The 12,940-nt window shown below is 40.7% G+C and overlaps 1 long non-coding RNA gene across 1 annotated transcript in view; it reads left to right on the top strand.

Annotated features, from left to right (window-relative positions):
- Positions 1-9,488, top strand: part of LOC119866863 — a 121,367-nt gene extending 111,879 nt beyond the window's left edge. Inside the window, exon 4 of the long non-coding RNA XR_005381453.1 lies at positions 8,594-9,488. This is a non-coding gene — a long non-coding RNA (uncharacterized LOC119866863). The remainder of the gene's footprint in view (positions 1-8,593) is intronic.
- The last annotated feature ends 3,452 nt before the right edge of the window (positions 9,489-12,940 follow it).

Raw genomic sequence — 12,940 nt, 5'->3', positions numbered from 1 at the left:
ACTACACTAGGGAATGCCAAAGATGAATAAAATGTAACCTCTGTCCTGAAAAAATTTCATTGTCCACTGAGATAGATGCATGTTCATTTGACCACAGTACGGTTTTACAGCTCCTTATACTCGACAAACCACTTTCAAATACATGATCTTAAATGATCTTCACAGTAGCCTTATGAAGTATTATTGGTCCATTCTACAGATAGACGATCCGAGTAAAAATAATGCCTCTCATTTGTCCGGAGGCTTACACCACGTGAATTCTGTCCTCTATCTTCTTGCCCCTGTGCATCCATCACCAAGTTGTATTGATTCTACCACGTAAATGTCTCTGAAATTTTTGCTTCCCTGACTATTTCCACTGCTGCTGCCTAGTTGAAATAAGCTCCTCTTTTCTTGCCTGGGCTATTTCAATAACCTCCTAATTGGTCTCCCTGCCTACGAGTTCTGCCCACTCCAATCTGCCACCAGAATTATCTTTCAAAAACAGAAATGATTATGCCACTCAGCTGAAAAAACCTTGCTGGCTTCCCTATCCATCAAAAGAAGTTTCAAACTCTGCAGCATGGCCTAAAGGCACGTCACAAGTTTACCCCAGCCAACCCTCCAAACCTCACCCTTGATGTCCATCAGTTCTGACCTCTAGTCCTCTACACACACCTCGAATGCTCCAGCCACGCTGAGTCTATGCTCATTCAAGCCTCCATCTCTCTGACTGATGGGCTATTTATCCTTTAAGATCAAGCTCAAATGTTACCAACTCTGAGAAACCTTCATGACCAACATTGCCTTTTTGGGTCACCCCCTTGTCTTGGGATTCTGGACCTCTTTGCATTTTCTGCTTTATAATTGATCACAGTGTAGTATGACTGCTTTTTCCTCAGGCACTACACTGTAAATCTGGCTGGAATGGTTGCGTTTTCATCAGCTTTGGGGGAATCCTGAAGACTTTGGTGCTAATGGGGAGAACCCTTGCTAGGGTTCTGAAATTAATCAGCAGAATGCCCAGATAAGTTTGAATGTCAGATAAATAATGAATGATGGTTTGGTATAAGTATGTCCCAAATATTGCATGAGATATGTATATATTAATATTTTAAAATTTTGAAATTCAAATTTAGTTAAATCTGGGAATCCTAATTCCTGGAGACCTAAAATCCAACTTTGAATCCCCTGGAAAGGGGTAGCCCCGGTGGTTCAGCGGTTTAGCGCCACCTTCAGCCCAGGGTGTGATCCTGGAGACCCAGGATGGAGCCCCACGTCGGGGTTCCTGCATGGAGCCTGCTTCTCCCTCTGCCGGTGTCTCTGCCTCTCTCTCTCTCTCTCTGTGTTTCTCATGAAAAAATAAATAAAATCTTAAAAAAAAAAAAAAAAAAAAAGAATCCCCTGGAAATTCAACACTGCTACAGTTGCGATGTCTAGTAAAAACCAAAGCTGTAATTTCTGCCCACCTTTGTGGAGCTTCCCCTTTAGTAAAGAAGTCACAAAATCTATTTATAGAATCAATTATTTAACACCGAAAAGCTCTGTGATTTTGACAAACACCAGCGTGGTAAACTACATGTTTAAGGGCACATCTTAATATTCACCATATGGGAGAAAAAGAATCCAGTTCTTTCAGTTGTCTAAGAATATATTGAAGGGAGTCTGGAAAGCTTAGTTGAAATGGCTTGGTTGCACTTTTGATCCAAACATCACAATATTGAGATTAGCATAACCTTGGTCAAATTGCTTAACTCTTCTTTACTTCCTTTTAAAAAGTGTGCATGGGGAGGGAGCTTATGGGGCAAAGAGAGTAACCAAACTCTCTTGTCTAATGAAATGACTGTCAAGTTAAAAGTGTAACTTCATAATATGCATTCAGATAAGGGCAGAGGCAAAAGTCAGGTCAGGAGCATTACCAAGTTTTCAGTTCTTGTTGCAGAATGCACAAACCTGGAATTGGAGCCAGGCAATTGCAAAAATGATTCCAGATCTGCATGGTAACAATTTAGACTGACTTCCACTCCTGCCTGAAATTTAGCAGCAGAGGAAGTTCTTTTTCTGGCTGTCTGCCTTCTCCCCGCCTCCCCCATCCCTCAGTACCTCAAGGCTGCTCACTCCCCACATCTGTTTCCAAGCCTTAGAGAGTTGGGTCACAGCATGGCGCAATAAGCAGCATTAGCAGGCAGCATGAATCAGTGGTAAACCTTTGATTTTAATTCCTTGCCTCTCCTAGGGAGGAAGTGTGGTCTAGTGGTTAACCCACTAAAAAAGCAGCGAGGAGGCAAAATTCCTGGTCTTCTCCATCTCTGTGTTCTGTTCTTGTTCGGACACCTTGCCCATCAAACATATTTTTCTTTTCTTCCTGACTGTTAGTCTATGATGTTTTTCCCTGAAATGACCTCATCCTAAGACTCACTTGGGAAACATGTTAAATGATTCCTGAGACCCATCCCAGAATCTCCCGAGGAAAGTCCTAGGAATTTCTATTTTTAACAAATGCCACAGATAAGTCTTCATAATCAGATTCAGCTCAGCTGTATGCTGGTTACTCATGACACAAATGACAAGAGAGAGCTAAAGGAAACCATAGCAGGAAGGCTAAAGTGCAAAGAGCACATCCACCATAGGGGTCACCTGTACAAGCTCACCTGCGATTAAAAGGCAAAGGACAAGGAATAAAAAGATGCAGATTCTAGTTCTGGCTCTAGATATTTAGAGTTGTGTGAGGTTAGGCAGGTCAGATAACCTCTCCTGATTGCATTTTCATTGTTTTAAAAATAAAAGTGATTAGATCATCTCTTTCAGTTCTGTGATTCAATGAATTATTTCTGCAATTTCACAGAAATGCCAATATGGACTCAGAAAAGCTCTTTTCCTGAAAATGACAGTGGGTACAGTCACAGAGGTGTGGGCTGGCTTGTTTGGGGTTGTGGGCAGACAATGGAAATAAGTGGCAGCCAGGAGGTTTGGGGCCTCGGCCACAAGGAGATTTCTCCCTAACTCCCCGCCTTGAGGCTCTGCAGCTGGCCTATTTATGCAAAGGCTTTGGCTCCTCTTTGCTTTTAAAAGCATTTCTGACTCGTAGATTCCCCCAGGAGCAGAGAGATTCATCGTTTGGGGGAGAACTTGCACATGCTTTCCTGAAAGGAAGAAAAGAGGGAGGAAGCAGAGGGCTTGGATGGATCAGCGAGTGGGCTAGGATTGCCAAGAAATGAGTCTCTTGTGCATGATTAACATAGACCCATCACATCATTAGCTCTGCATATGCCTAGCAAAACCCTTTGCCCCACTTCCACGATGCCTAGGAGTGTGTTCTCGTTAGCAGACTGGACACCCGCCTAACTTATCTGCCTCTGGAGCATCTGGGCATTCTTCCACCCAGAACAAGTGGGGGGTGAGTTTGGAGGATGAGGGGGGAGCCTTGGAAGTCACAAGTGAGTCATGATGGTAGGAAAAGGATGTCTTACTGAGCCAACGCAGAACTAGCTTCCTAGAAACATCGTGACAGGCCCCATAAAGCCCACGGTTTGGTTCTAATTACAGCATGCCCACATTTGAGCATTTTCACAGTCTTCCCATGGCAACAACAGGGTTTCTGAGGAAGAGGACTTTGACTCAGATGTGTTCTCTACTTCTAATAGTGGGAGCTAGTTGGACTTTCAAAAAAGTTATTTTTGTAATTTTACAAAGGCGATATTATTGGTTTGCTTGTGCCTGTGAATACATCTATAAACTGGATTTAAGCACGTTGTACTCTACAAAAAGGGCAAAATGAGCCACATAAAATTAAAAGTTGTTTTTTAAAGGGCAAGATGAGCAATTCAAAGAAAATCAGAAAAAAAATAGAGACCTCCAGTGGAATTTGTTTCTCCTCAACTTGAGGCAAACGGCAAACTAAAAAAAGAGAGAGAGAGAGAGAGAGACAAGGATTTAAAATGCAACTTTGTTTTATTTTTTTAAAGATTTTATTTATTTACAAATAAATAAAGAGAGACACAGAGACACAGACAGAGGGAGAAGCAGACTTTCTGCGGGGAGCCTGATGTGTGACTTGATCCCAGAACCCCCGGATCACGCCCTGAGCTGAAGGCAGACGCTCAACCACTGAGCCACCCAGGTGCCCTAAAATGTAGCTTTAAAAAGATGCTATAGTGCTCGCTTCGGCAGCACATATACTAAAAAGATGCTATAAATGACTATACTTTATTCGCCTATACTTTTTGCTTCTATTGAACAATAACTGCTCTTCCTGGGGACGGTCACAGAATACAGCATGCGTCTTTGAAAAATCAAGTTATGTTCAAGTATGAATTTTTGTATCATAGTATTTTCTTCTATTCAAAAATCTTCAAAAATTGCTAATTCTGGAAAACTTACTAAGGCCAACTTTTAATGACATCCCAGCTCTTGATCATTTTAGGTAAATAACATTTTTATTTTTATCGATGCATTCTTTCCCACTTTTCATTATTTAGATATCAGAGATACTGGTCAGAACCTAGGCAGCTAAAAATAAAACATTTTCATTCTCCAGGAAAACAGATTCCAGGGCTGATTAACTGGATCTAGGGGAGATCACGAGGAAAGAGGGATTTCCTAGGCTACCCTGGAGATGGAGCTGAGAAATAGCGTGTGCACCTGCTTGGAACCAGCTTGGGGCTGGCTGGAAATTCTTTTAACATTTGTAAAAGCTGGCATGTGTGGCATTTAGAAAGGAAGAGAAGTACTGCCTATCCATTTTTGCAAGATTATCAAATGAGGCTTCACTCTGTAAATCTCAGCAGTTACAAAAGTTGGTGTGGTCTTTAAACCCCACCACAGGAAGTAGGGATGATCAGAAAGCATGTTAGCAGTGTTTTAAAAATTTTCCACAAGTATAAGACATTCTTTTCCTGTATAAACAATAACGACCTCAGGTTTAGCAACTTCTTAGGAAACGATTAAGACAAAAGATAAATACTTTCCTCAATACCTCTTACTTTCTTCAGATAAATTCTTGAAATTTTATACGATGAATTCAGGAAGTCAGGATAGCTTGTTTTTATGAAAAAATGAAGTGATAATTTATGCATAATTTCTTCTCAATTTTTAGCATATTTGCCTGTTTTTATAATAAAACACCTTTTACCAAAACGGGGGCAAAATATCAAATATGGAGAGGAGTAATGTTTTGAGAAAGGACCCAAATATATTTGGGTGGATATTATAATTAATTAAAATAATCAATGGTATCTGGCAAAGCAAAATATAACTGTAGCTAATTTTTGTACAATTTATATGGCATACAATGCATCAGGCACTGCTTTAAGTACCTTAAAAAAACAGCCAGTAGTTGTAGTTAATTCTCTCAACAACCTTCATCCCCATTCACAGATGATAAAGTTGAGGCACAGAGAGGTTATGTAACTTGCCTTAGGTCACCAGATAATAAGTGGAAAACCTGGAATACAACTGTGGCAGTCTGGCTCTTGAATCTGTGTTCTTAATCGCTATGTGATATTGCCTCTTAGAAAAATGAGCAAGGGCCCTTATAGAAAATAAAGTAACTTGGGATGTGTTCAAAAGATTCAAACTCTTGATAGTTAGCCTCTAACTCAGCCAAGCACTTTCTACAAAATAGTCTAAGGAATGTGCTTCTTGCGTCAGTATGAGGAGATTCTTGGCATGCCTGTAGAGTATCTGTTCATGGGATATTACTTGAATGGGTTGTAAGAGAATAAAGACTAGCAGATGAAATGTTCATCTTTATCAACTAGAATATTGTGCCTACGAAGTGTTGTAAAAATGTGTTTCCTGTCTATATGGAACTTGTGGTTTGAGAAGACAAAGGTAATTATTGACATTCGATAAGCCCTTATTGCAAAGCTGCTATCTAGAGAGTATATAAAGATAAATAAGCCATGATCCTTGCTTCAAGGTGGTTGGAGCCTCAGTGGGGAGATGGCCAATCACCACAGGGTGTGTTCAATGCCATAGTAGGTGAAAGAGAAGGATGCTGTGAGAGCAGGAAAGGGCTTCTAACCCAGGCAGGTAATTCCAGGATGGCTTCTAGGATACGATGCCTGACCGAAATCCTTTAAATTTTTGTTTCCCATTTCCACATTACTTCTCATCTTCTCATACACATTTGAATTTAAAAGTACTGGCTTTCAGGATACCATCGGAAGGGTAGTAGGATGGATAGGCTTCCAGTTATAGAATGAGTAAGTCACAGAGATGAAAGGTACAGGATGGGAATATAGTTATCTGTGTGGTAATAGCATTGTATGGTGACAGAGGGTGGCTACATACACTTGCAGTGAGCATAGCATAATGAATAGAGTTCTTTAATCATTATTCTGTACACCTGAAACCAATGTAGCATTGTGTCTTGTCCATTATACTCCAATCTTATCTTTAAAAAAAGATAAGATTTGTTCATATTCCCCAATCATATTTCTTCCTTCCCATTAACCATCCTTCCACGCTGGCTAAATGCTAAGATTATTCTCAACAAAATATATGGCTAAGAAGCCTTGGACAGTTTCTTGTACAGTGGACAGGACCAGGACAGCTGACTGTCCAGAATGGATTCTTTTTGCATCTGATGCTCTCCATGTGTTTTGAGACAGGACTATCTTAGCCTCCCATGCAGGCAGACCTTCTGTTTACTGGTCACTTCCCTGAGCTGTATCCTAGTGTTGAGCTTCCCTATACTTTTGCCTTTGTTAACTTTTTATATTCCCATATACCCATATGATTTTATTTCTGTTTCCATACTTGGTTCCTGTGTCTTTGCTATCTCTGACATTTGATTTATGTTTTCTTTTGGACTTGCTGAGCCATGTTGAGACATCTCTAGTTCCGATGTACTTCTGCCTCTCGGTTCATACACTTCATGTTTCTTGCTTTGTGCACTCATATATTGTACTATTTCAGTTAGGAATTAGAATCGTGACAGTAGATAGAATTTACTGCTAGATACTCAAGAAGAGAGACCAAAGTAAAATATAGAAACCTAACTGCTCTCCATTAACCAGAGAAAACTTCTGGGAGAGAAGTATTTTCAAAACCTTTGACCGCTGTTACCTATGGGCACATAGCCTTTTGATGAAAGGGGAATATTCTAGACTCAGGTAGGCAATTTTAGCTGACAGTTATGTGCATTCCTTTAGCTTTAAGTGAAATTAATAGTGATGTGTGAACATGCAAGATGATGTTCAGGTTGCTATCACCAGTTGCCCTTACCCATTGCCAAAATCTGCCTTGAGTTCCATGGTAGGTATGTTCAAAATTCTTCAATATGCTATAAAAAGGATTTGATTTGAAGACTCAGAGAAGGACCCTAGGACCAAAGATCAAGAAACGGCAAGGTTGGGAAACTGAATATTGCCTTTTCTTCTTTTCCTGCTCTGAACTAGCTCATCTCTCTAGAATCTTCTCTACCATCTTCTCATTAAGCAGTGACAAAATAACCATTATTGCACACTGTGCCTAGAGGAAGACATGAATAAAAATTGGCATCAGAAAAGCCATGTAGTGAAATGTAAAGACAAAAAAATTAAAGCTTGTGTCCTCCTTTCTAACTTTATTGTGTTATGGAATACATAAACACTCAAGGAGGACATTTTGGAAATAGTGTATGAGGCAGTTTATAAACTAAAGCTAGTAGGTTGGCATTTCTGACTCAACATAGGACAATTTAGTAACTCAGGATGCAAATTTCTGGGTTTAACCCCAGGTTTACCTAATCAGAATCAAACCCAAGATATCTACATTTTTAACAAACATTCTATGTGATCATATGGGCCATATGGGAACCATTACTTTAAGACTGTGCTTAAAATAGGCAAGAGTCCTGTAACTCTGGTCAAATAAAATCACACCTGGCTCCAAGTAAATCAATTTAAACTCTTTGACTAGTGGACAAGGAAGAAGGGGGTGGTGCGGTGCTTAAAAAGAATTAAGTGGAAAAGGATCTTTTTGTGATAGGGAGAAAGGAGGACAGCCCTTTTATGGTCTCAGTGGCATCGTAGCAACACAGATTGTTCCTCCTCTGCCTGTGGAGAAAGAAAGCAAAAAGTATGATCTAGACCACCTGTGTTCATGACCCAGCAAAGCATGACCTTCTACTAAAAGATAAGCAAGACTTAACTGGAGTCAATTCAAGAGTATTTGTTTTTTTTACCCAAAAAATGATTTGGTGTATGTTGATGGCAATTACCATTTAGCCAAGCAGAGAAAAAACAGCGTAAATGGTGGTTCTCAACCTTTTTGTGTCTTCTGCACATGTTTGAACATTAGAAGTTTGGGTAGTGCACTTGAAGGAAATAAAACGTTTGGAAGACCAAGGGCCATGTCTGGCTGCCCTAAGAAGCCCCACAGCTACTACTATCTTCTCACTTGACTAACCTCAGCAGTCCACTACTATGTGGGGAGATCCAATTGTTCAGTGCCGTTTCTGGGCTCTCTTTAGGATCACTTGGCACCACACTGTGCCCCTTACCGCTATACCTTGCTTTTCACTGTGTCCCAGAATCTATTTGACAGAATGACATCTGATAGACATTGCTATAATTAACTCTACACACTTAGTAACAGCCCAAATAAAAGAGCATTTAAAATTTTGCAGGAGGCCTTCACCAAGGAGGCGGCTGGCTGAGGAAGATGCTGAGGGTGGCTGTGGCAGTGAGGATGCGGCAGCCCCGTGGTCTCACAGCAGCTCCACGCAGACACCCTAGGAGGCACCAACCTCTCAGGTGGACTGAAGGCCAGGTGCATCAATAGCCACGGGCCTTATGTAGTCTCCTTGCTCTCGCTTCCGCTCATCTGCTCCCCATCAGACACATGGCCCCCTTGGTTGCCCGACATCAGGACACAGTCCAACCTGGCTTTCCTGTGGTGACTGCCTTCTCCTCCTCAGAATCTCAGAGACCACCTCATCAGAGAGGCCTCTTCTGACCCTTTATCTACAAGACTGCCTCCAGGCCTCTGACGGAAGAATGACACAGGACTTTCTAGAGTGGTGCAAGTGTCTTCTGGTGGGGGTGTTGGTGATACAGCTGTATATGCTGGCCAAAGCTCACCAAAGTGAATGTGTTCAGTCTGTGCAGTTCAAATCTGTACATAGTTTGACCTGTGCCTTATGTAATTACACCTGATTAAAATGTGCAATTGCAAAAAAAAAAAAAAAAAAAAATTTGCAGGACCAGTCTCTAAGAATAAAGTACTGATAGATGCTACAATACAGATGAACCAGGAAAACACTGTGCTAAGTAAAAGAATTCAGACATGAAAGGCCATGGATTGCATGATTCCATTCACATGAAATGTTCGCAACAGGCAAATCAGTAGAAACAGAAAGTAGATTAGTGGTTGCCAGGGACCAAAGGCAGGAGGAATGGGGAGTGACTGCTAATGGACAGGAGACTTCTTTTGGGGGTTAGGAGAATTTCTAAAATTTGACAGTTGGTGTGTGAATTTTATGGTATGTGACTTATACCAATAAAGCCATTCTTGAAAAATAATTTAAAACATTTTGAGAGGCTCCTGTGAAAATTTCGGCACATCAGTTTGTTGAGATAGATTAAAATTAAGTTAAGCAATTATCAAATGATAAAGTTGATAAAGTGCTGATGGTTTATTTGAATATAGAGTTTTCTTTAAATCTTAAAGTATATTGTATCTTTTTTATTATATCTAGCAACACTATTTTTAAAAACAGTTTTCATGTTTAGTACAAAATCTGAGAGTGCTTTGATGCTAAATAAGATCAGGCCTTTTGGGAGACAGATAATTCATAGTGATGATTAAGTTTATTTATTTATTTATTTTTTAATATTTTTTTTTTAATTTTTTTATTTATTTATGATAGTCACAGAGAGAGAGAGAGGCAGAGACACAGGCAGAGGGAGAAGCAGGCTCCATGCACCGGGAGCCCGATGTGGGAATCGATCCCGGGTCTCCAGGATCACGCCCTGGGCCAAAGGCAGGCGCCAAACCGCTGCGCCACCCAGGGATCCCAGATGATTAAGTTTAAATTAGAACTAGTGAGAAGGATGCCAAACTATACCATTGGCATTCATTTCTTTTCAAAGTTGTTTCACAAGATATGTCTTATTCTCATTAATGGTTAATCAGATTATTAAAGAAAGGTTTTTTTTTTATTTAGGTAAAAACATTAACTGGAAGAGAAAAATCTGCTTTGTCAATATCTCACACACAGTTTTGGTTTAATCTAGAGTAGTTCAAGTAGTCTTGTTGGTTGTAGGTCTATGGCAGGATCAGGATTTGGGAAGAGGGTATGGATTCATTGGAAGGATTGAATTGGTAAAACCAAGTCATGAAAGTATATAGTATGTTACTTCATGTTCAGTGTTTGTGATATAAACTAAAGCTTCTGGTTGTTAACCGTTCTTGTCAGGTACCCTTTGTGAATGTGAATGAAATTATGGACCCCTTCCACTGAAAGGTACAAATACAGATATCAACTTCTTTTCTGTTGAATTTAAAGGAGAGCCACTCTGAAGTCTATTCATAAGCTCTTTATCCCATACTGAGAACTCCATGCCTATGTAAAGAATAGTTTAGTCCACACTAATGCTTATCTTTTTAAAAAATATTTATTTTATTTATGTATTTATTTATTTATTTATTTATTTATTTATTTATGATAGTCACACAGAGTGAGAGAGAGAGAGAGAGAGAGGCAGAGACACAGGCAGAGGGAGAAGCAGGCTCCACGCACCGGGAGCCCGACGTGGGATTCGATCCCGGGTCTCCAGGATCGCCCCCTGGGCCAAAGGCAGGCGCCAAACCGCTGCGCCACCCAGGGATCCCCACACTAATGCTTATCTTGATCAGTTCCAGGTATTCTCAATAATTCCATATTTGCCAAGATGCAAATTTTCTTTCAATGTATTCACACAGTATGTTGGGCAATGGACAAAGTGTGTCAGTTCCGAGGTTGGACTTTATTTATCACCTCTTTGGGATATGACAATTAGTTGGAGGAAGTGGGACTGTGTGAGCTGATCAAGTATTCAATCCCCCTTCCCAATGAAACAAGAAGCTTCCCTTAATAAATGGCCTCCAATGCTCTTTCTACTTATGCTTTAGTGAGCTGCTCTGCAAATAAACCTTTAAGTAGAATCTGAGATGTTTTCCAAATATGAGTGCTCCAACCCTCCAGAGCATGCCCAGCCCCGACGTACTGAGACTGTGGGGAATTTGGGCAATTACCGAGGTTTGGTCTGAATTCTCCACAAAGAAGCCTCAATGTTTTCACTTTGTTGACCATAAGTGATATATTTAGTTATCCAGAAGGGTAGTCAATCTGCCAGGGAAAATATCCTGAAGAAAATGAAGCGGGCAATTATGTCAGGCAGACCTAGGAGTTAGTGTGGATGGGCCTTGTTTTAAAACAGATTCCTAACTCAGTCAAAAAGTCTCATGTCCATGTGTTTTCCTGGGGAGAAACTTCCAAGGCGGTGATGTGAAAACTAACAGACTTGATGAAGGGGTGTGTAGCCATCTGGTTTGCTCACAAGCAGAGTTGCTCTTTTTATCGGAATTATTTTCAGATTTTTGTGTGGGGGAGGAGTTGGCTATCTTGAACAAAAGTCAGTATTAACCCTCTCCTTAAGCAATTCTATTCAAAATTCTCCTGATAAGGATATTGGCAAACTCTTTTCCCCCTGAGTGAGGGAACAGAGGCCTGGTGAAATCAGGTAGCCAATATCTAGGGTGGGGGCGGGGTTGATCATCTGTGGCATTTCTTGTGTGACTTCCAAGGTTTAAGAACAATGTATTCCAAAGACTGGCTGCTTGAGGATGCCCTTACTTCAGTCTGGGCTTTCCATTTAGATGGAAATAAGAGTTAGGGGATACTAAGGTGAACTTCAGTCTCTTTATTTCATTTTTTTAAGACTTTATCTGAAAAAAAAAAAAAAAGATTTTGAGACAGAGAGTGAATGAGAGGGAAGGGGCAGGGGAAGGGGCAGAGGGAGGGGCAGAAGCAGACTCCCCATTGAGCAGGGAGCCTGATGCTGGGCTCAATCCTGGAACTCTGGGATCATGACCTGAGGGGAAGGCAGATGCTTAATGGACTGAGCAGCCCAGGTGCCCCCCCACAGTCTCTTTAGAATTGATCTTTTTTTCTTGGAGCCAAAGCCGTTTTGTTCTCCCCATTCCCATAGCTGAGGTAGGTGAAGGAGACCTTTGGATAATGGGTCATATAACTTTGCCTGTTGCAGAGTTGAACACAGAACACAACCGTTTTGCTCCCACTGTTTTTGCTCTAATCTCACGTAACACTTCCCTCCTAGAATTTTGAATATTTAACATCCACTGAGAACAGCTTGCCTGTAGGTTTCTGTTGGGGACCAAAAAAAGGGTGATGGTGTTGGAGGGAGAAAGCTGAATTTATTATTCTCACCCCCTCACACTTTTACCCGCCCTGGGATTCTACTAGATACACTCATCTTTATTTTGAGCCAAACGGAAAGACGGGTTTCTTTTCATTTCCTGCCTCCTGATCGGAAAAAGGTTTCATAGTTGACTCTTGGTAGGAATGCCCCAGTATCAGGAAAGGCCACTAGAAAGTGTCAACACTTTCTAGTATGACCAAGAGAGCAAATAAAAGGCAGCAGCTACCGGCTACTATTACAGGCACCAGCATTTCCCTGCTTCCATGTAAAGAGCAAGATCAGAAGAAAAAGGCACAGCCCAGGTTATTGTTGGAAAGTTGACTTCAGAAGAAAAACTGAAAAGCACTGTGTAGGAACTTTTCTTTTTCTATCTTCTTGGTCAGTGTTAGGATAAACCAGTGGGGGTGGTTAGTTTTTACTTTTCAGAGGGCTTCCTTTTTGTTTTCTTGTGGTTCAGAGTTAGCCTTATTCATCGAGCACATGTATTAAGTTCTGATTCTTTCTTTTAAAAGAAGAATAATAGTAATATAATTTTAGAGGAATTCTACTTA

Source organism: Canis lupus, chromosome 30 (assembly GCF_011100685.1).
Source record: "Canis lupus familiaris isolate Mischka breed German Shepherd chromosome 30, alternate assembly UU_Cfam_GSD_1.0, whole genome shotgun sequence".
Lineage (NCBI taxonomy): Eukaryota > Metazoa > Chordata > Mammalia > Carnivora > Canidae > Canis > Canis lupus.
This window is presented reverse-complemented; position numbering and strand designations above follow the sequence as displayed.